This window comes from Bos mutus, chromosome 4, assembly GCF_027580195.1.
Source record: "Bos mutus isolate GX-2022 chromosome 4, NWIPB_WYAK_1.1, whole genome shotgun sequence".
Taxonomy (NCBI): Eukaryota; Metazoa; Chordata; class Mammalia; order Artiodactyla; family Bovidae; genus Bos; species Bos mutus.
The window spans coordinates 38,073,052-38,095,484 of record NC_091620.1 but is presented as its reverse complement, the minus strand read 5'-3'; the positions used below and the strand labels follow the sequence as shown (position 1 = coordinate 38,095,484).

At 38.8% G+C, this 22,433-nt stretch overlaps 1 protein-coding gene across 4 annotated transcripts in view; it reads right to left on the bottom strand.

Annotated features, from left to right (window-relative positions):
- The window catches only part of CDK13 (cyclin dependent kinase 13), a 122,510-nt gene that overhangs the window by 88,493 nt on the left and 11,584 nt on the right, over positions 1 to 22,433 (bottom strand). The gene's annotated exons all lie outside the window — the stretch shown is intronic.

Below are 22,433 nucleotides of genomic sequence, written 5' to 3'. Positions count from 1 at the left end.
AAAAATATGAAAATACAATCACTGCTGTCTCAAGAAAATAGAAGCAGTCACTAAGGATACATCAATGGTAGACGTGGGAGAGTGAAGTCTGACCAGTCTTTCACCAGGGAGATAATTTCTGCATCTCAAAAGCAGTTCATCCATAAGTTCAGAAGCAAGCAGTGCTCTGTCTACACCAAGAATGAAAAGAGTGAAACCTCTCATTTGACAGTAAGTAAAAAAAGTCTAAATCCTGGGAACTACTGAACAATGACTGTTCACTTCTCATAAATCATTGAAGTAAAGAAAAAGTCGCTCCATCGTATCCAACTCTTTGCGACACCATGGACTATACGGACCATGGAATTCTGCAGGCCACAACACTGGAATAGGTAGCCTTTCCCTTCTCCAGGGGTTCTTCCCAACCTAGGGATCAAACCCAGGTCTTCCACATTGCAGTCGGATTCTTTACCAACTGAACCACAGGGAAGCCCAAGAAACTGGAGTGAGTAGCATATCCCTTCTCCAGCAGATCTTCCCAACCCAGGAATCGAACCAGGGGTCTCCTGCATTGCAGGTGGATTCTTTAAAACTGAGCTAACAGGGAAGCCCCCAAAATCACTGGGAAACACAAATACTAATGTGTATTCAAAAGTATGGTGGCAATCAAACTTCTTATGAAACAAATGCAGCACGGCAACGAGAGAAATAAAGCTGAGCTTTTCAAATTCACACCTTATCAAAACTTCTAAAAAATACAAGACCAAGGCACTACTGCAGTACCTTGTTACGGCTCACTTAATGACCACATCAACCCCAGTAAAGTATCTGCAGTTTAGAGATAAGAAATTGAATCTAAAAGTTTACCTTAAGTCAGTCCCCCTCTGATTAGTAGTTGTCCTGGTTATTATCTTACTGCCATTACCCCATCCCTCCAATATTCCTCTGCCCCACTCTGCGCCGAAAGGAAGCAGACCTGAACAGCACCTCCTCAGTTCCAGTGCTGTCCATCACTGGCAGAGAAAAGCTGGATTACTTCTTTCCAATTCCCTCCTTCTTACTGGTCATATTTTCTGACAGACGCTGTGTCCCTTTATCACCCATGGCTCCTGTCAGGTACCCACTTCTTCACAGCTCTCACTAGGCTCTAATGACTCTATGCCTTCCTTGCCCTTTCAAGCTTCCCTCTGTAACCAGTGAAAACACATCCTTTGTCATTTTCGTACTCCATCCCTATCCCTGTTCTCCTCCTGAACCATCTGAGCTGGATTCAGTCATCTTCTAGAACCCAACTGCATGCCAGGTATTAAAACCAGACCTTTTGATTCTGAACTAGGTAAAGTCACATTCAACACATTAACACACTACTGCTCAACATTCAGAAAACTAAGATCATGGCATCCGGTCCCATAACTTCAGGGCAAATAGATGTGGAAACAGTGGCTGACTTTATTTTGGGGGGCTCCAAAATCACTGCGGATGGTGATTACAGCCATGAAATTAAAAGACGCTTACTCCTTGGAAGGAAAGTTATGACCAACCTAGAATGCATATTAAAAAGCAGAGACATTACTTTGTCAACAAAGGTCCATATAGTCAAAGCTATGCTTTTTCCACTAGTCATGTATGGATGTGAGAGTTGGACCATAAAGAAAGCTGAGCACCGAAGAATTGATGCTTTTGAACTGTGGTGCTGGAAAAGACTCTTGAGAGTCCCTTGGACTGCAATGAGATCCAACCAGTCCATCCTAAAGGAGATCAGTCCTGGGTGTTCATTGGAAGGGCTGATGTTGAAGCTGAAACTCCAATACTTTGGCCACCTGATGCGAAGAGCTGACTCATTTGAAAAGACCCTGATGCTGGGAAAGATTGAGGGCGGGAGGAGAAGGGGACGACAGAGGATGAGATGGTTGGTTGGCATCACTGACTCAATGGACATGGGTTTGGGTGGACTCTGGGAGTTGGTGATGGACAGGGAGGCCTGGCGTGCTGCAGTTCATGGGGTTGCAAAGAGTCGGACATGACTGAGTGACTGAACTGAACTGATGGAGACAGTTCTTACTGAAATCAAAATATTGGGATTCAGTAAAAAAAGGCAAAGAAACTCCTAAGAACCTATAATTAAAATGGGAAGAGAAAAGGAAAAACTGGAAATTTTTGTTTATAACTGGCATTCATGTTATTATATAATATATAATATATATTATGAATACATTTTACAATTCTAGTATGAAGACAAATAATGGTTAGATTTAGGATAAACTCAATACAAATTCAACTTCTCCCTCGTTCTTTCAGAAACATTTTAAAATGTACAGAGGGCCAATTAGTGTTCAGTGCTGAGCTAGTGTTTCAAACTCTATACTTTGAGGTAAAAGGGAATATTGGTTTAGAAAACACTTTAACAGTTATGGTTAAATACTCATATACATCAATCATTAAAATCATAAATGAGCTTATAACTATTTATGGAAATGAGGGAAATGTTTGGTTAAATATAAACTAATAAGCTGGTTATAAACTATCTCAGATAACTTTAATATAAGAGCCAAAAGTGTCATATTATGAAACATGCAGCCACACTTTTAATTTCCTCTGCCTTCAGAATCTTGGACCTCAAAGTAAGTCTGCTATGCCATGATTCTATGCCCTCATCAGATACTGAGCAGAAGAAGAAAGGCACACAGCAGGAGACAGCAGAGAAACTGTCATCTCATCAGAGGTAATAGCACAGAACTTTTCTTAAATTAACTTTCCTATACTTGTTGTCAGTTCCATATAGATAGAAATTATACGTAAGGACGGAGGTTCGTGACATTGTACAGGGGACAGGTCAAGATCATCCCCATGGAAAACAAATGCAAAAAAGCAAAATGGCTGTCTGAGAAGGCCTCACAAATAGCTGTGAAAAGAAGAGAAGCGAAAAGCAAAGGAGAAAAGGAAAGATATATGCATCTGAATGCAGAGTTCCAAAGAACAGCAAGGAGAGATAAGAAAGCCTTCCTCAGCGATCAATGCAAAGAAATAGAGGAAAACAACACAATGGAAGGACTAGAGATCTCTTCACAAAATTAGAGATACCAAGGGAACATTTCATGCAAAGATGGGCTCGATAAAGGACAGAAATGGTATGGACCTAACAGAAGCAGAAGATATTAAGAAGAAGTGGCAAGAATACTCAGAAGAACTGTACAAAACAGATCTTCACGACCCAGATAATCACGATAGTGTGATCAGTGACCTAGAGCCAGACATCCTGGAATGTGAAGTCAGGTGGGCCTTAGAAAGCATCACTACAAACAAAGCTAATGGAGGTGATGGAATTCCAGTTGAGCTATTTCAAATCCTAAAAGATGATGCTGTGAAAGTGCTGCACTCAATATGCCAGCAAATTTGGAAAACTCAGCAGTGGCCACAGGACTGGAAAAGATCACTTTTCATTCCAATCCCAAAAAAAGGCAATGCCAAAGAACCCTCAAACTACCACACAATTGCACTCATCTCACAGGCTAGTAAAGTAATGCTCAAAATTCTCCAAGCCAGGCTTCAGCAATATATGAACTGTGAACTTCCAGATGTTCAAGCTGGTTTCAGAAAAGGCAGAGGAACCAAAGATCTAATTGCCAACATCCGCTGGATCATGGAAAAAGCAAGAGAGTTCCAGAAAACATCTATTTCTACTTTATTGACTATGACAAAGCCTTTGACTGTGTGGATCATAATAAACTATTGAAAATTCTGAAACAGATGGGAATACCAGACCACCTGACCTGCCTCTTGAGAAACCTATATGCAGGTCAGGAAGCAACACTTAGAACTGGACATGGAACAACAGACTGGTTCCAAATCAGAAAAGGAGTATGTCAAGGCTGTATATTGTCACCCTGCTTATTTAACTTATATGCAGAGTACATCATGAGAAATGCTGGACTAGAAGAAACACAAGCTGGAATCAAGACTGCCGGGAGAAATATCATAACCTCAGATATGCAGATGACACCACCCTTATGGCAGAAAGTGAAGAGGAACTAAACAGCCTCGTGATGAAAGTCAAAGAGGAGACTGAAAAAGTTGGCTTAAAGCTCAACATTCAGAAAACGAAGATCATGGCATCCGGTCCCATCACTTCATGGGAAATAGATGGGGAAACAGTGGAAACAGTGTCAGACTTTTATTTTGGGGGGCTCCAAAATCACTGCAGATGGTGACTGCAGCCATGAAATTAAAAGACGCTTACTCCTTGGAAGGAAAGTTATGACCAACCTAGAATGCATATTAAAAAGCAGAGACATTACTTTGTCAACAAAGGTCCGTCTAGTCAAGGTTAAGATTTTTCCAGTGGTCATGTATGGATGTGAGAGTTGGACTATAAAGAAAGCTGAGCACCGAAGAATTGATGCTTTTGAACTGTGGTGTTGGAAAAGACTCTTGAGAGTCCCTTGGACTGCAAGGAGATCCAACCAGTCCATCCTAAAGGAGATCAGTCCTGGGTGTTCATTGGAAGGGCTGATGTTGAAGCTGAAACTCCAATACTTTGGCCACCTCATGCAAAGAGTTGACTCATTGGAAAAGACCCTGATGCCGGGAGGAGTTGGGGGCAGGAGGAGAAGGGGACGACAGAGGATGAGATGGCTGGATGGCCATCACTGACTCTATGGACATGAGTCTGAGTGAACTCCGGAGCTGGTGATGGACATGGAGGCCTGGCGTGCTGCAACTCATGGGGTCACAAAGAGTCGGACATGACTGAGCAACTGAACTGAAATGAACGGAACTGAAACTTTACTTAAGAAAACAAAGATAAAACCCCAACACAAGTAACTCCTCTAGCATATCGATTAGTCTCTTCTGCCAAGAATCTGTATAATGAAATTATCGGAAAGACAAAAAATGTTTGATTTATAAAAATCGTATTTCAGAAAAGACGTTTTTATGGTATTGGATCTCTGTACCAAATGAAGTTCTTCTAGACACACTCTCCTTTCTTATCCAATTCTATATTGCTTCAAAGTTTTCTTAACTTTTGCAATTTTCTATCCTAGTAAATTTGTATCCTCTAAGATGTTTCATATTTGGTAATAAGTATCAATTATGTATTTACTGTTTATGTGCATGCATGCTAAGTCTCTTCAATTGTGTCTGACCTTTTGCAATCCCATGGACTATAGCCCACCAGGCACCTCTGTCCATGGGATTCTCCAGACAAGAATACTGGAGTGGGTTGCCATGCCCTCCTCCAGGGGATTTCCTGACCCAGGGATGGAACCTTCGTCTCCTGCACTGCAGGCAAATTCTTTATCACTGAACCACCGAGGGAAATCCTCACCGTTTATAACAACACATTTGGGGAATCTAAAATTAAATAAAAACACAAAACTCAAGTTTAGGTCTTTTTTTTTTTTTTACTGATGATCTAATACTTCAGTCAAAGTAAAGAGGCTGAGAGAGAAGTGGCTCAATATAAAGTGGATCGAATTAGAGAAGTAAGATGATATAATGAATTATATCATGTTACAAAAAGAACTTAAATGGATGATAGCAATTCCATGTTTTACAAATATGGTTTTTCTTTTTAAAAATGGTTTTTCTAATTTTTTGCACTGTAAAATTTACAGTGAACACATATTACCTGTTTCTTGTTTGCTTTTAATGTTTTATAAGAGCTTACAGAATCTCTTTAGGCTTCCCAAATTCATACAACACAAAGCAGAACTAGGATTAAAAAAAAAAAAACCAACTGGTTAGTGCTCACTGTTAACTAGATTAGAGTTTCTTAAAGAGCATGGTGTACTGCTCACTTCACTATGTCACCCAATCTTTCCAAGACTCTAGGTCTTCTGAAATTGTATGTAATTAGCAAAGAATGATTCTTAAAAACTTTTACCGTAATAATATGAAATCCCTCATTACATATAATACAGAACAGCAGTATCCAAAAGAACTTTCTGGGATGGTGGAAATGGTCTAGACATTTGATGTCTATTAGAGTAGTAACTATTCACAATATTGAAAGTGAAAGTCACTCAGTCGTGTCGGATTCTTTGTGACCCCATGGAATAGTTCATGGACTTCTCCAAGCCAGAATACTGGAGTGGGTTGTTCCCTTCTCCCAGGGATCTTCCCAACCCAGGGATCAAACCCAGGTCTCCCGCATTGCAGGGGGATTCTTTCCCAGCTGGCTGAGCCACCAGGGAAGCCCAAGAATACTGGAGTGGGTAGCCCACCCCTTCTCCAGCAGATCTTTCTGACCCAGGAATTGAACCGGCATCTCCTGAATTACAGGCAGATTCTTTACCAGCTAAGCTACCAGGGAAGAACCCATTCACAATATTATTTTGGCCTAATTTTACATGCTAGTAGCTTATTTTACATGCTAGTAGCTATGTCCATTCAAAAACTTGTCTCTAAGCCCCCTAAAAAGGTATGAAATGCTTCCCATGCAAGAATGGTTCAACATATACGTGAATAAATGTGATACATCACATTAATAAAATAAAGGATAAAAATCATGTGTTTGATAAAACTCAACATCCCTTTATTATAAAAATTAAACATTATGGTTACTGGGTGAAAGGGAGGAGAGACAGATAAATTGGGAGACTGGGATTCACACATACATGCTATTATATATAAAATACATAACAAATAAGGACTATATAGCACAGAAAACTCTACTTAATATTCTACAATAACCTACATGAGAAAAGAATGGAAAAAGAGTAGATACACATATATGTATAACTAACTGATTTTGTTGTACAGCAGAGAGTAACACAGCAGTGTAAATCAACTATACTCCAGTAAAAACTTTTAAAAATAAAAACTAAACAGACTGGACACAGAGGGACATACCTCAACACAATAAAGGCCATACATGACAACCCACAAATAACATTATACTCAACAGTGAAAAGCTGAAAACTTTTCCTCTAAGATCAGGAACAAAATAAAGATACCCATTCGTACCACTTTCAACCAACATAGTATTGGAAGTCCTAGTCCGAGCAACTGGGCAAGAAAAAGAAATAAAAGGCATCAAAATAAGAAAGGAAAAACTGTCTTGTTTGCAGAAAACGTGATCTTATAGACAGAAAAACCTTTAAAGACCCCACCAAAAACCTGTCAGAATATTCAGTTCAGGAAAGGTGCAGGATCCCATCATGGATCACTGCCTTGTGGTGGTGAAGGGGCTTGCATAACTCAATGAAGCAATGAGCCATGCCATGCAAGGTAGACAGGTCACAGTGAGAGACCTAACAAAACTTGATCCACTGTAGAAGGGAATGGCAAACCACTCCAGTATTCTTGCCATGAGAACTCCATAAACAGTATAAAAAGGCACAAAGGTATGACACCAAAAGATGAACCATGCCCCCCACCCAGGTTGGAAGGTGTCCAACATGCTACTGGGGAAGAGTGGAGGACAATTACTAATTGCTCCAGAAAGAATGAAGCGGCTGGGTGAAAGTACAAATGATCCTCAGTTGTGAATGTGTCTGGTGGTGAAAGTAAAATCCGATGCTGTAAAGAACAATACTGCATAGGAACCTTGAAGGTTAGGTCGATGAATCAAGATAAATTGGACGTGGTCAAGCAGGAAATGGCAAGAATAAACACTGATATACCATCACCAATTCAATGGAGATGAACTTGGGCAAACTCCAGGAAATAGTGAGGGACAGGGAGCCCTAATGTGCTGCAGTCCATGGGGTTGCAAAGAGTTGGACACGACTTAGTGACTAAACAGCAACAACGAAGTTGCAGGATACAAAATCAGTATTAAAAAAAAAAAATCAGTTGTCCTTCTACACACTAACAATGAACTATTAGAAAAACTAAGTAAGAAAACAATCCCTTTTAAATAGCATCAAAAAGAATGAACCAATCAGGAATAAATTTAACCAAGGAGATGAAAGAAATTGAAAAAGAAATAAATGGAAACATCTGTGCTCATGGACTGGAAGAATTATTAAATCATCCATACTCCTCAAAGTAGTCTACAAATTCAATGCAACCCCCATTAAAATTCCAATGGCATTTTTCACAAAAATTGGGAAAAAAATACTAAAATTCATATGGAACCACAAAAGACCCTGAATAGCACAAACATTCTTGAAAAAGAAGAACAGAGCTGGAGACATCAACTTTCTGATTTCAAACTATATTACAAAGTTACAGTAATCAAAATAATTGATTACTGTATTGGTAATTGTATTGACATAAGAACAGAGATTCAGACTAACAGTACAAAATGGAGAGTCCAGAAATAAACCCTTGCATATATATGGCCAATTGATTTTCTACAAAGGAGTCAAGAATACACAACAAAGAAAGAATGATCTCTTCAATAAATGGTGTGGGAAAACTAAATGACCATATGCAAAAAAATAACACTGGACCTTTATTTTATACCACACACAAAAATCAACTCAAAACGGATAGAGACTTGAAGATAAGATCTGAAACCATAAAATTCCTAGAAGAAAAATAGAGGGTAAACTCCTTGATATTGGTCTTGGCAATGGTTTATCAAAAGCAAAAACAAACACATGGGACTACATCAAAATTATGCATAGCGTAACTTATGTATAACAATCTTACATTTCTTATGCACAACAAAAGTTATGCATAGCAAAGGAAACCACCAAAAAACAAAAAGTCAACCTATACAGCATGGGAAAAAATGTTCTTGATAAGGGGTTTATATACAAAATACATAAGGAACTCATACAACTCAGAGAGCAAAAAAAATCAAATAACCCAATTTAAAAGTGGGCAAAACAGACTTCCTGGCAGTCCAGTGGTTAAGTCTCCATGCTTCCATAGCAGGGAGTGCAGACTTGATCCCTGGTCAGGGAACTAAGATCCCACATGCCACTCTGTGCAGCCGAATAATTAATTATAAAAAGCATTTATTTAAAAAAATGTGGGCAAAGGACTTGAAGAGATTTTGCAACACATCCAAATGGCTAACAGGTACCTGAAAAGGTGCTTAGTATCACTAATCATCAAGAAAACACAATTCAAAACCACAATGAGAAGGTATCACACATCTGCTTGAATGTCTACAATCAGAAAGGTGCAAAACACTGAATGCTGGTGAGAATGTAGAGAAAAGGGAACCTCAGTACACTGACGGTAGGAATGCAAACTGATACAACCACCACAGAAATCATATGGAAGCACATCTAGAAGTCAAAAATACAACTACCAGCAATCCACTTCTGTGTATATTCAAAGGAAATGAAATTACTACCTCAAGAGGTATCTGTACAGACATACCCAAAGCACCACAAAAAGCAAATTTACAATAAAGCAAGTCACACAAATGTTTTGGTTTCCCAGTGCATATAAAAGCTATGTTATACTATACTGTTGTCTATTAAGTGTGCAATAGCATTATTTCTAAAACAAATACATACCTCAATTTTAAAAACTACTGTTGTTGGTACCTCAACATAATAAAGGCCACGTACAACAAACCCAAGCAAACATTCTTCTCAATGGTGAAAAACTGAAACCATTCCCTCTAAGATGAGGAACAACACAAGGGTGGCCACTCTCTCCACTATTATTCAACAGTTTTGGAAGGACTACCCAAGCAATTACAGGAGAAAAAGAAATAAAAGGCATCCAGGTTGGAAAAGAAGTAAAACTCTCACTGTCTGCAGATAACACGATACTATACATAGAAAGCCCTAAAGATACCACCAGAAAATTACTAAGAGCTAATCAATGAATTTAGTAAAGGTAGAGGACACAAAACTAATACACAGAAATCCCTTGCATTCCTATATGCTAACAACGAAAAAGCAAAAAGAGAAATTAAGGAAACAATCCCATTCACTACTGCAAACAAAAAGGATAAAATACCTAAGAATAAACCTATGTAAGGAGACAAAAGACCTGTATGCAAAAAACGGTAAGACACTGATGATAAAAGAAATCAAAGATGACAAAAACAAACGGAGGGACATACCATGTTCTTGAATTGGAAGAATCAACATTGTGAAAATGACTACCCAAAGCAATCTACAAATTCAATGCAATCCCTATAAAATTACCAATGGCATTTCCATAGAAATAGAACAAAAGATTTTTACAATTTGTATGGAAACACAAAAGACCCTGAATAGCCAAAGCAGTTTTGACAAAGAAAAACAACCGTCCTGACTTCACACCATACTACAAAGCTACAGTCATCAAGACAGTATGGTACTGGCACAAAAACAGAAATACAGATCAATGTAACAAGAAAGCAAGCCCAGAGATAAACCAACATATCTATGGGCACCTTATCCTTGACAAAGGAGGCAGGAATATACAATGGAGAAAAAAACAATGGAGCTCTTCAGTAAGTGGTGCTAGGAAAACTGGACAGCTATGTGTAAAAACATGAAATTAGAACACTTCCTAACACCATACACAAAAATAAATTCAAAATGGATTAAAGACCTAAATGTAAGGCCAGAAACTATAAAACTCGAAGAGGAAAACATAGGCAGAACACTCTTTGGCATAAATCACAGCAAGGTCCTCTGACCCACCTTCTATAGAAATGGAAACAGAAACAAAAACAAACAAGGCCTAACTAAACTTCGGAGCTTTTTGCACAGCAAAGGAAACTAAACACGATGAAAAGACAACTCTCAGAATGGGAGAAAAACTGCAAATGAAACAATTAACAAAGGATTAATCTCCAAATTATGCATGTGACTCATGCAACTCAGTATCAGGAAAACAACCCAATGAAGAAACGAGGAGAAGACCTCAACAGACATTTCTCCAAGACAACATACAAGTGGCCAATAAACACAAGAAAAAATCCTCAACATTGCTAATTATTAGAGAAATGTAAATCAAAACTACAATGAGGAGTCACCTCACAAATCTACAAACAATATATTCTGGAGAGGATGTGGAGAAAAGGGAACCCTCCTGCACTGCTGGTGGAAAAGTAAAATGATACAGCCACCATGGAGAAGAGCATGGAGATTCCTTAAAATTATGAAACTACTATGTGACCCAGCAATCCCACTACTGGGCATGTACCCTGAAAAAAACACAATTCAAAAAGACACATGCACCCCCAATGTTTACTGCAGCACTACTTACAAGAGCCAGGACACGGAAGCAACCTAGATGTCCGCTGACGGGTGAATGGACAAAGCTGTGGTACATATCTACAATGGAATGTTACTGGGCCATGACAAGGAACAACTGTGAGTCAGCTGAACTGAGGTGGATGAACCTAAAGCCTGTTATACAGAGTGAAGTTAAGACAGAAAGAGAAAAACAAATATTGTATATTAACAGATACATATGGAATCTGGAAAAATGGTATTGATGAACCTATTCGCAGGGTAGGAATAGAGACACAGACATAGAAAATAGACGTGTGGACACAGCAAGGGAAGGAGAGGGGGAGATGAACTGAGAGAAAGGCACTGAAGCACTGACATATATGCACTACCACACACGAAACAGACAGCTGGTGGGAAGCTGCTGCGTAACACAGGGAGCTCAGCCCACAGCTCCGTGATGACCTAGCGGGGTGGGACGGGGGCAGAGGTAAAGTTCAAGAGGGAAAAGATGGCAATTATCCTCCAGTTAAAAATAAATAATATTTTTAAAAAGAATGCTGCTGGGAAAACGGCACCAATAGACTTACTCAATACAGGGGTGCCACAAACTTTCAGTTCAGTTTGTATACAAAAAAAACACAAAGAGCCTACAAAGCACAATAAAACAAAATACTCCTATACGCCCGGGTTCACTGCAGTGCTATTCATAGCAGCCAAGATACTAAGTGAAACAACCTAAGTGTTCATGAGCAAATGAACAGATAAGGAAAATGGGGGCATGTGTTTAATATGATGTAGCCTTAAAAAAAAAAAAGACAGAAATTCTGCCATTTGTGACAACACTGATGAATCTGGAGGATGTTATGCTACTTCTGGAGGAAGTAAGCCAGAGAAAGACAAATACTGCATGATATTACTTATCACAAGGAGTTGGACATGACTTAGCGACTAAACAACAAGTAAAAATTAAAAAGGTAAAAAAAGGTAAATATGCGAAGTCATGAATGTGTGGAAAGCCTCTCACTACGCATACATATATCAAAACCATCACTGTTGATACCTTGAATATAATTTTATGTTTATTTGTCAATTATACCTCAATAAAACGGGGCGGGGGTGGGGGAGGACACTTCCCAAAATGAAGAAAAGCACTATATAAACATAATGTGGCATTATTTTTTAAAAAACCAGTCTCTCTCACTCACCCCTTTGGTCACTCAGTCAAAACTCTAAACTCTAAATATTCCTATAAAATTTGCCATGCATTTTATTGTAACAGCGCTATTAACTTTAATAGTACCATTAAATAGTACTATAAAATAGCAGCTGCTTAAATTTATCTCCTTGTTTCAAAACTAATCCATATCTAACCCATACTTACATGCAAAATGAACACCATTCTATAAAATCTGCTGTCGTTCTCTATTTTTAATTTCACCACACTCCTCCACCCACTTACCCAGCTTAAAAGCCTTCCCAGTTTTCTGTTGCCCATTTCACATGCCATTAGTTGCCTGATTTTATGATTCTAACTCAACATTCCCACACATTCACAATTCCCTGCATGTTGCCTACTGCTGCTGTAACAAATTAATCCACAAATTTAGTGGCTTAAACAACACAAATGATTTATCTTACAGTTTCCGGAAGTCCAAAATGTCTCATTGGGCTAAAATCAACATGTCACCAGGGCTTTGCTCTTTCTACAGTCTCTTGGGAATATCTGTTTCCTTGCCTTTTCCAGCTTCTAACGGCCGCCCATTCCTTGGTTCATGGTCCCACATCACCTGACCTCTGCTTTCATCATCACATTTCCTCTCTCTCTCTGTTTCTATCATCACATGGTCTTTTCTGACTCTGACTTTCCTGCTTCCTTTTACAAAGATCCTTGTGTTTACCCAGGATCTATTACCAGAATAATCTATCTCAAAATTCCTACTTTAATCTACAAAATTCCTTTTGTCACATAAAGTAATGTACCACAAATTCACATGGACATCTTTTGTCTGTGTTTGTGTTAGTTGCTCAGTCGTGTCCGACTCTTTGTGACCCCATGGACTGTAGCTCACCAGTCTCCTCTGTCCATGGAATTCCCCAGGCAATACTGGAGTGGGTTGCCATCCCCTTCTCCAGGGGATCTTCCCAACCCAGGGATGGAACCTGGGTCTCCTGCATTGCAGGCAGATTCTTTACCATCTGAGCCACCAGGGAAGTCTGAGCTCCCAGGACATCTTCCTTTTCTACTCTGAAAGCCACTGTTCTATTTCAGAACTCATTACCTCTCCTGACTTCCTCAAATCTAGTCTCTCCTTGTCCCAACTATTTGTACAGATACCATAACCAAACTATTAATAATTCTCACTTTTCAGTGATTATAACAGGTCTCAGACTCACTCACTTCCCTTCTCTTTTTAGTAACTATTCCAAACCTTCACACCTTTTTAAGCTCACAACCATTCTCGAACTCTTTTTTTTTAAGCTACTTTACTTCTATTGCACAGAAAAAACAAATTAAGGTTACCAAGCATGTTTCCTACCTGTAAACCTAATTTGAATCCCATCCACCTTATATTCCACCTGATTTCAGAGCAGGTGTTCCTCTTTCTATTAAGGCTGCTGCTGCTGCTGCTAAGTCGCTTCAGTTGTGTCCGACTCTGTGCGACCCCATAGACGGCAGCCCACCAGGCTCCCCCGTCCCTGGGATTCTCCAGGCAAGAACACTGGAGTGGGTTGCCATTTCCTTCTCCAATGCAGGAAAGTGAAAAGTGAAAGTGAAGTCGCTCAGTCGTGTCCGACTCTTAGTGACCCCATGGACTGCATGCAGCCTACCAGGCTCCTCCGCCCAGGGGATTTTCCAGGCAAGAGGACTGGAGTGGGGTGCCATTGCCTTCTCCATCTATTAAGGCTAACTCACTATAATACTACCAATCCCATATTCTCTAAATATTACTTCAAAGAGTATGGCCCATAACCAAAAGCAGCAGCATCCTGATCCGGGGAGCTTATCAGAAATGCTGTATCTCAGACTCCAACCCAGACCTTCCAATTCAGAATCTACATTTCAACAAAATTCCCATTACAGTTTGAGATGCACTACGCTAGGCTCCTCCATTACTTGTGACTTCAACCCTTTGCTGTCTATTCACTATCTCCTCTCAGGAAATAAAAAACTCATGACTCTCTGATCTTTAAAAACAGACAAGAAAAAATAACCAAACAATAGTACCTTGATATTGTATCTTTATCTCTCCTTCCAATTATAGCCAAATTCTAATCTGCCCCATATACTCAAGTCACTATAATCTGACCTATATATCCTCATTGAAACTACTGAGGTGACCAATGACCTACTTCTGGAGGAAAAATAAAGGGAAAAAGAAAGAAAAATGTCAACATCTATGATGACAACACTGACTACACCCTTTAAAAAAAACTTCCAACCACTTTTAATAACTTTTTTTTTTCCTGATTGTTTTTTGGCTTCTATGGTTGTCTCTCGATGCTCCTTAAGGTTCCTCTTCAGTTACCTATTCTCCGATGATTATTTAATTTATATTTATATATGGCTTCCCTTGTGGCTTAGCTGATAAAGAATCCACCTGCAATGTGGGAGACCTGGGTTTGATCCCTGGATTGAGAAGATCCCCGGGAGAAGGGAACGGCTACCCACTCCAGTATTCTGGCCTGGAGAATTTAGTCCATGGGGTTGCAAAGAGTCGGACAAACTGCATGATTTTCCCTATTCACTATGTAAGGCTTATATCATCATCTAAATGTTGATCACTCCCCAAGTCATCCTTTGCCCCTCCCAATTATCCTATATGCACCTCTGACACAATACAGCTGAAACTATTAGCCTACCTCTCCAAATCCACCCCCTTTCCCCTTAAATATACTCTATCCTCATGCAATGCTTTCCACTGAAGTAGCAGAAATCTGGAAGTCATTCCATATTCCACCTGATCCTTTCCTCCCTTCTCCCACAGCCAACTGATTTTCAAGTCCTGCCAATTCTACATCTTAAGCAGGTCTCCAATTTTCCAGGCTGTCTATTCCCTTAGCTACTATTTCACATGAAGAGGTCCTACATCATCTTTTACTTGGTCCAGCATAATAGTCTTACAGGTTCCCTACCTCACATCTCTACCTTTTCTAATGTACTGTTCACGCTGCCACCTGAATCTTTCAGTTTCTCTCTGACAAAACTCTTCACAGCCTTGTACTGCACACAAAACCTCATCCAGCCATCCCAAAACACATAAAGTGCCAGGTCTAGAATGTTTCTTCATATACCTCTCTATCAATTTTATCTGCTACAAAAAGGGATACTTTATGTCCAAGCACTAATATCTACCTCTATGAAGCCTTCCCTTATTATGCCAGGAAGTTGGCATAGTTCCTTGAAATATGATTCTGCAACACTTTATTCACATTTCATTAAAATTATAATAATTAATCTGTCTTCTCCAACTAAACTGAGATCACTGAATTTTCATAGCCCTAACCAGCACAGACCTGGCAAAGGCAGATGCTCAATAAATATTTACTGGTAGTGTTCCTATTGAATGGAATTCACTTTCCTTAACCTAGTATTAAAATGTTGCATAATCTGTCTGGTCCTAACCTTTCCTTCTGAATTTGCCTAAGGCTCCATGCCTTTACTCCCACAGGTTGACCTACTGAGATTATTCTCTTCCCCTCCATCTTCTACTGAAACCATACCCATCTTTCCAGGGCTAGTTCAAGAGTCCTTTGTTCATCATAAAGCCAACTCCAAGAAAACAGAAAGCTCTCCCTTCTTTGAGTCCCTATACCACCTTATTTGCATCCTTAAGATCTCCATCATTCTCAACATTGTATTTCAGATATTACTATATTACTACTAGACTACATCCTCTTTTAAGGAGCAAACACCAAATGTAATTCATTTCAGTGTCCCTCCATAGCCCTCAGCAAAACACACAGGTAGTGGCCTTTTATTAAATAAACAAGCACACCATACCTTTATAGGCATTTTTCGTTTGACTTGCTCTTTATATTAACCAAGGCACAGAGAAAGCAGATGGAAGATGAAGAGGGTTCAGAAGTTTAGAGGCCAGGATCTATAAAAAGGTAGAGTCAATACTCAAGAGCAAGTCTTCCAGTTCAAAGGCAGGCATTATTTACTGCTACGACACCATACTACATCTTTCTCCTCCATTTATTGTGTATATGTCTTTATGGGTCCAGCCACACAAGCCTCTTTCCCAAGCCTTCAAAAGGTCACACTTTGCAACCTAATGTCCATCAACAGATGAACTGATGAAGTAGATAAGATATCTACAACAGATTACTCAGCCATAAAAAAGAATGAAATGTCATCTGCAGCAACATGGATGGACCTAGAGATGATCATACTAATAAGTCAGAAAGAGAAAGACAAATACCATATGATATCACTTATATGTGGAATCTAAAAAGAAACGATACAAATTAACTTATTTACAAAACAGACCCACAGACACTAAAAACAAACTTATGATTACCAAAGGAAAAAAGGAGGGGAGGGGATAAATTGGGAGTTCAGGATTAACAGATACACACTACTATATTTAAAACAGATAAACAGTAGGGACCTAGTGCATATCACAGGGAACTATCTTCAATATCTTATAATAAGCTATAATGGAAAAGAATCTGAAAAAGAATAGTTATATGTGATACAGATGTATGAGTCATTTTACTGCACACCTGAAATTAACATATGGTAAATAAACTGTACTTAATTTTTTTCTAATATGAAGAAAGAAAGGCCATGCTTCTTGACTTGATACCTTAAAATATTATTTTTTATCTTCCTTGGATGCTTAGATCATCACATAACTGACTCTTGTCATCTGCTGCTGCTGCTAAGCCACTTCAGTCGTGTCCGACTCTGTGCAACCCCATAGACGGCAGCCTTCAAGGCTCCTCCGTCCCTGGGATTCTCCTGGTAAGAACACTGGAGTGGGCTGCCATTTCCTTCTCCGATGCATGAAAATGAAAAGTGAAGTCGCTCAGTCGTGTCTGACTCTTCGAGACCCCATGGACTGCAGCCCACCAGGCTCCTCCATCCACAGGATGTTCCAGGCAAGAGTACTGGAGTGGGGTGCCATTGCTTAGGTCTCCATTTAACTGTCAACTTCATAGTGAGGCTTTCCCTCATCAGAAAGATAAATTAGTACATATACAGCCCTCTCCTCAACCAATGTCTCGTTTACTACTATAGCCCCAATGCCCAAATCTATGTCTGGCATATAGTAAGAGATCAAAAGATATTTACTGAATTAATGAATAAAAGTTAAGAACAAGTCATCTACTTCTCTGTCTGCAAATATTAATACTAAAGAATGCTTTGGTTAACAGATATCCAGCTAGTCAACTAATGGGCATTGGTCCACTGATAAAATTCTACTTTAAGATTTAGGAGACAGAATCACATTTAGTTACTTACTTTATTCAGGTAAACACTCAGATGAATTTATTCTTTATTAACAACCAAATATTTTGCATTAATTACCCCATGGGGATTTAGTGAACAAAACTACTTTTTTTAATGTAAAAACTGTTTGTTCCTTCTTTTTAATAACTAGATGGTCTTCTTAATTAGAAAATTAATTCAGTCACAGAAGAAATACAAATGGTCCCTTAAAAAATTTAAATGCTCTCTCCTCTCTGGTAACCAGAAAAAAGCAAAATAAAACGTTGGTAATAAATTTACATCCATCAGGATGGCAAAAAGAGAAATTCTGAAAATATCAAGTAGTCACAAGAATACAAAGAAACAGTCACTCACATAAATTATCAGAGAAAATACAAAATTGCTAACTAAAACTTTTTTTTAAAGGCAATTTGGTAGTATCTATCAAATGCTTTGGAAGTGTAATTCCACTTTTAAGAACATATGCTACAAAAACATTTCCAAATGTGTCAAAAGTTATCCCTAGCATATACTTTAAAGGATTATTCATAAATCAAAAATAACGAAAAAAATAGCTTAGTGTCCAACAGTTGATGGTTAAATAAAGCTGATAAATTTCATTGTAGAATTCTATGTAGTTTTGGAAACATCTTCACATAATACTGTTTAAAAACCAGTAAAGAACATTTATGGCTTAAAAACATCTTCAATGTTTATGAATACTTATGTTTATATGGAAGCATATATGCAAAGAAAGGATGTACACCAATCTATTTACATTGTTATATATTTGGAAGGAAATGGAAATGAAAAGGACATAAAGGGTAGCTTTCACATCTTGCTATACCTCCGTACAATTTTCAAGTATTACATATGCAAATACCAAAAAGAGTGTAGGTTAAAAAAAGTCACACCACTTCACTGTAGAAAACTGAAAATTACAGAAAAATTTAAGGATAAACACCAACAGAAAAGTTTAAAGATGAACACTACCAGTAATTACTACCAACCAAAATGTGTTTTACATTGTTTTTTACATTGTCACTTTCCTCAATAAAAACGAAAGAAGCTGTACCATTTACTCCAGTACACCAACTGCTTAACTTTACAGACTGAAATTCAGAAAATTATGTGTGCTTAAGCAACAGTTAGAACTGGACATGGAACAACAGACTGGCTCCAAACAGGAAAAGGAGTACATCAAGGCTGTATATTGTCACCCTGCTTATTTAACTTATATGCACAGTACATCATGAGAAATGCTGGGCTGGAAGAAGCACAAGCTGGAATCAAGATTGCCGGGAGAAATATCAATAACCTCAGATATGCAGATGACACCACCATTATGGCAGAAAGTGAAGAGGAACTTAAAAAGCCTCTTGATGAAAGTGAAAGAGAAGAGTGAAAAAGTTGGCTTAAAGCTCAACATTCAGAAAACTAAGATCATAGTATCTGGTCCCATCACTTCATGGGAAATAGATGGAGGAACAGTGGAAATAGTGGCTGAGTTTTTTTTTTTTTTTTTGGGGGGGGGGGCGGGGGCGGCACTCCAAAATCACTGTAGATGGTGATTGCAGCCATGAAATTAAAAGACACTTACTCCTTGGAAGGAAAGTTATGACCAACCTAGATAGCACATTCAAAAGCAGAGACATTACTTTGCCAACAAAGGTCCATCTAGTCAAGGCTATGGTTTTTCCAGTGGTCATGTATGGATGTGAGAGTTGGACTATAAAGAAAGCTGAGCGCTGAAGAATTGATGCTTTTGAACTGTGGTGTTGGAGAAGACTCTCGAGAGTCCCTTGGACTGCAAGGAGATCCAATCAGTCCATTCTGAAGGAGATCAGCCCTGGGATTTCTTGGGAAGGAATGATGCTAAAGCTGAAACTCCAGTCCTTTGGCCACCTCATGCGAAGGGTTGACTCATTGGAAAAGACTCTGATGCTGGGAGGGATTGGGGGCAGGAGGAGAAAGGGACGACAGAGGATGAGATGGCTGGATGACATCACCGACTCGATGGACATGGGTTTGGGTAGACTCCGGGAGTTTGTGATGGACAGGGAGACCTGGCGTGCTGCGATTCATGGGGTCACAAAGAGTTGGACACGACTGAGCGACTGAATTGAACTGAACTGAATGTATAGCAAAGGGAACTACACTCAATACTCTATGATAAATCATAATGAAAATATGAAAAAGCATATATACATATAAATCAAGTCACTCTGCTGTACAGCAAAAATTAACATGGCATTGCAAATCAACTATACTTCAGTAAAAGTTATTTACATTTACAAAAAAAATTAACTTACAAAATCAATTCCCATTACAACAGCTTTAAAAGAAAAATCTAGGAATAAATTTGGCAAAAAAAAGGTGCAAGGATTGTACCTAAAAACTTAAAACACCATTGAAAATATTAAGGAAAATCTAAATAAATGGAAGGACATTCCATGTTCAGGTATTAGTTGACTTAACATTATTAGCTGACTTAACATTATTAGCTGACTTAACATTATTAAGAATATTGGTAATATTCCCAAACTAATCTTCAAATTCAATGCAATTCCTATGAAAATCCTTAACTTTCTTTTTTGTACAGATTGACAAGCTGATCGATTCTAAAATCCATGTGGAAATGCAAAGGATCTCTCCACCACCCTCCCCCACTCCCCAAAAAACACAATCATACTTTCTGATTTCAAAAATTACTGCAAAGTTAGGATAATCCAGAGAAGGCAATAGCACCCCGCTCCAGTACTCTTGCCTGGAAAATCCCATGGATGGAGGAGCCTGGTGGGCTGCGGTCCATGGGGTCATTAAGAGTCAGACACGACTGAGCAACTTCACTTTCACTTTTCACTGTCCTGCATTGGAGAAGGAAATGGCAACCCACTCCAGTGTTCTTGCCTGGAGAATCCCAGGGACGGGGGAGCCTGGTGGGCTGCCATCTATGGGGCTGCACAGAGTCGGACATGACTGAGGCGACTTAGCAGCAGTAGCAGAATAATCCAGAGTGTGCTGTACTGGCACAAGGATGGACATGTAAATCAATGGAATGGAACTGAGATTCCAGAAAAGTAACTCAAATTAGATCAAAGACCAACATATAAGAACTGAAAGTATAAAAACCCTTTGAAGAAAATATAGGAGAAAATTTTGTGACTTTCAATTAGGAAATGCCTTCTTAGATATGACACCAAAGCACAAGCAACAAAAGGAAAAATTAACTAGACTTCATCAAAATTTAAAACTTTTTGTGTTTAACAGACATCAGCAAAGTGATACAAATAGACATCAGCAAAGTGATACAAAGGGAGAAAATATTTGCAAATCACATATCTGTGCCATAAATTATTTAACTGCTCCCCTACTCAGAGTACTTAGGTTGTTCCAGTTTTTATTATGCAGGAATTATTTGTTTTGTGAATATACTAAAGACCACTGACTGCACCATTTAAAACCAGCATAAACTGTACAATTACTTTAAAACTAGAAAAATTAGAAAAAATAAGTAATACTGAAATGCTTCATATTTTAAAAGTATATCTTCTTTCCTTATGTTCCTAACACAATACTAAAAGTTTAAAAAAAAAAAAAAAGGTAGAAAACACATGGCTGACTTGCTGATTTGTTCAGGCAAACAAGTTCTCATCCACTGAGCATAACCCTGTCTTCATGTTTCACTGAATCATGTCTTCAAATATATTTTTGAAGAAAGAAAAAAGAAAGACAGGAGAACAGCATACAACAGGCTTGATACTTGACTTGCACAAAGGCACATAATTTTGATTAGTCTAGCTCTCTGCTGCTGCTGCTGCTGCTGCTGCTAAGTCGCTTCAGTCGTGTCCGACTCTTTGCGACCCCATAGACGGCAGCCCACCAGGCTCCACCATCCCTGGGATTCTCCAGGCAAGAACACTGGAGTGGGTTGCCATTTCCTTCTCCAATGCAGGAAAGTGAAAAGTGAAAGTGAAGTTGCTCAGTCGTCTCCGACTCTAGCGACCCCATGGACTGCCGCCCACCAGGCTCCTCCATCCATGGGATTTTCCAAGCAAAAGTACTGGAGTGGGGTGCCATTGCCTTCTCCAAGTCTAGCTCTAGTCATGAAGAATTTATTTCAAGGCCAATATTAGACCCTGTTAATAGCAAAATGTATTAACAGTTTTATATACAAGCAATTTCATCCTCTTGTCAACCCCTTCTCCTTCTGCCCTCAGTTTTTCCCAGCATCAGGTCTCAATGAGGATGAGATGGTTGGATGGCATCATCAACTCAAGTTTGGTGATGAGTTTCAGCAAACTCTGTGAGAAGGTGAAGGACAGGCAAGTCTGGCATGCTGCAGCCCATGGGGTCTCAAAGTCAGACACAACTGAGCAACTGAACACCAACAATACAAGCAATGGATAAAGACAGGAATACTCCCAAATTAATCTCTGGATTCAATGCAATCCCTATGAAATTTTATTCAATTCTGAAATGCTAGATATTTTATAATTCAAATCAATCTAAAATTATTTGTCAAGTATCTATCACCTATAGATACACACAGGTGACAAATGCTTAAGAGACACTAAGATTAAAAAAGAAGTTCATGGAACTTAAAATCCAGTGGCTGAAGTAAAAACAATTATGAAAATTCTCATCAAACTACATGAGCTAGAAATGAAATAGGTACCTGGGGGGAGAAAAGTATATACGGAATTCTATACCTAGCAAAAATACCTTTTGCAATGGAGACTTTTTCAAACAGATAAAACAGCAGACCTACATTAAAAGAAATGTTCAAAACCATCTCTCTGGCTACAGAAAAATATCATATTAAAATTTGGGTCTATACAAAGGAAAGAGAAATGTTTGAAAAGGTCTATATAAGGGCTTCTCTGGTGGCTCAGTGGTAAAGACTCTGCCTGCCAAGGCATGAGAATGCA